This window comes from Malania oleifera, chromosome 8 (genome assembly GCF_029873635.1).
Source record: "Malania oleifera isolate guangnan ecotype guangnan chromosome 8, ASM2987363v1, whole genome shotgun sequence".
NCBI classification, from domain to species: domain Eukaryota; kingdom Viridiplantae; phylum Streptophyta; class Magnoliopsida; order Santalales; family Ximeniaceae; genus Malania; species Malania oleifera.
In genome coordinates, this window is record NC_080424.1 from 91,661,168 (window position 1) to 91,663,945 (window position 2,778).

The window sequence follows — 2,778 nt, forward strand, 5'->3', positions numbered from 1 at the left end:
TTTAACCATATATTATTTAGTGCTCTTTGTGAACAAAATTATATCTAAGAGTACTGAATTTGGATTTGTATAAATTTAGAAAAAAAAAAAATTATAAAATTATATTAAGTTTTTATCAAATTTGAATAAATCTAATTTGAAGTTCTGAAAAATGCTTTCAAATATTATTTTGTTGCCGAACACAAATTAGAGCAATTACTATAACCTTTCAATCTAGTCCAATCTCAAAAGACAAACACACCCATAGGTCTAACTGAACGTGTCTCATTGAGAGTTCAATTGGTCAAAGAAGCCTTGTAGTTGGGGAGTGCTCGTTTCATGATTCAGGGTGGCTAAGCTTAAAAGATACTATAGGCTTTTTTTTTGGTGGGCCGGGGTGTGGGGACTGCATGCAAGTGGGCTTTTGTTGGGCCCTCGACTCACTACCAGCGTGGGCTCAAAGGCAACAAAAATAAAAAGGAAAAAATAATAGAAATGTTGGCTAGGTCGCCTTCACTCACCACCCTAATCCTAAGGAGAATAAAAAGACAGCCAAAAAAAGAGTTAAGAAAAAAAACAAAGAGATGCCCAAAATTCTAATGCGGGAGCAAAACTTATCCGTCACTCAACATTGTTAATTCAACATTATCTCTAAGTAGTGGCAAATGCATAGATTGCATCCTTGAAAAAGATTAAAATGTATAAATTAATAAAAATGGAGAACCTTGCTAGGACAGAGGACCTGTTTGCTTCTCGCAACAAGTAGTCAGCAACTTAGAAACCCCAAGTAATTCATTTCATTCAGGACGCCAATGAAAGGAAAACTGCAGGCAGGCATGGAGTTTTTCCTTCTCCCTTCCTCCTCCGCTGCTTACGCTTCTTCCGCCTTCGCTGTTCTTCTCTTCCTCTATTCCCTGTTATGGGTTTCTACAAGTTTTCCGAAAGAAGTCAGTCGGCCAAAAAATAGCAGCCCCCGAAGCCGCCGGAGCGTGGCCGGTGATCGGCCACTATATATATGGATTAAATATATATATATGCTGAGTCCCATAATAGAACCCCTCTCACCAAGGTAAGATTTGGTTCACAATTGGAATCAAAATCAAAAGTTACTGAATTGTAAACAGAATGTCATATTTCTCTCTCAGCTCAACAGCAACATCGAAATCGAAATTACATTATAATAGTTTGTATATATAAACATAGGAATCATAAATGAGTCTAGTTAGTGTGTAATAATAATATTATAAATATAATTATTATATAATATTATTTTATTATTATATAATAAATAATTTGTTACAATAAAATAAATTTGATAATCATTTACTAGATTATACTTTACGTATTATTATTATTATTATTATTATTATTATTATTATTATTATTATTTTGTTTTAATAACATTATTAATATTATATTTTATCTTATATTTTATAAGTATTATATTTTAATATGTATTTAATTAATAAAAATATCATATGTTATGACAATGTAACATAATTTATTATTTAATATAAAAGAATAAAATAATAAAACCCATAGCATTATATTATGTTATTAAATAGTATTTTATTATTTTCTTGTATTTATTTTAAAAGTATTATATTTTGTTATAAAATATTATTTTGATTTTACAGTAAAAGTTTGGAATCAAAATGAAAAGGTACCTAAGAGGAGGAATCATTTGAATAAGATTAAGCATTACTATTTTGATTCCAATAGTAAGAGTTGATTCCATTATCAAATACTACAAGTGTCTTGTCTATGGTATACATAATTGACTGTAGGCTCTCGTGTTGGGGGGTTCCGACACCTCAACTGTGACGCTGGAATGGGCTATTTGCTTGCTCCTCAACAATCCCCACACTCTAAAGAAAGCCCAACAAGAATTGGACGCCTAGGTTGGGAGACAGCAACAACTACAGGGAACTCATATCAAACACTTGGTATACATCCAAGCTATCATCAAGGAGACTCTGCACCTTTACCCTGCCGCGCCTCTAGGAGCACCTCACGAATCCATAGAAGATTGCATCGTCGGTGACCACCATGTCCCTGCCGGCACACGCCTGGTGGTGAACCTATGGAAGGTTCACCGAGACTCGCAAGTGTAGCCCAATCCAAACGAGTTTCGACCGGAGAGATTTTTGACAACCCACAAGGATGTGGATGTGAAGGGGCAGCATTTGGAGTTGATCCCGTTCGGTAGCGGCAGAAGAATGTGCCCTGGAGTTTCTTTTGCTCTTCAGGTTATGCATTTTACACTATTCAATTTGCTACATAGGTTTGAGATTGCGACTCCAGATAGTGGCCCAGTTGACATGGGGGAGCGCTTTGGGCAAACCATAGCTAAGGCAACACCGCTGGAAGTCCTCCTCTCACCTCGCCTGCCTTCTCACCTATATGTGAAAGGTAATTTGCCAGTTGGTGTGATAAGAGTCTGTGAGAAAATTTCAGGTCTCCAATCGCTTGCTTAGTGTTTAATATTTTAGCTTTGAGATAATTTTGATTTGAATCAATTTAAATAAAGCGTAATATGAAATTATATTTAATTTTTATAAATTTTTCATAAATTCAAATTGAACATTCCAAATTAATGTTCTCAATACGATTTAAATTTTTCTTTGAATAAAAAAAAACAATGTTGATGTAATGATATAGAAGTAAGAAAATTAAGAAAAATGACTGCAAGTGTACTGAGTTAAAAGTTTATAATACGTGCAAACTCCTTTTTGTTTACTTTTGTTTTTCCAAAGTTCTATTAGACCAATTATTTGATGATCCAATTTCCTAACGCTT

The 2,778-nt window shown here is 33.9% G+C and overlaps 1 pseudogene; it reads left to right on the plus strand.

Annotated features, from left to right (window-relative positions):
- Window positions 1-791: 791 nt before the first annotated feature.
- LOC131162810 (xanthotoxin 5-hydroxylase CYP82C4-like) lies at window positions 792-2,456 on the plus strand (annotated as a pseudogene).
- The last annotated feature ends 322 nt before the right edge of the window (window positions 2,457-2,778 follow it).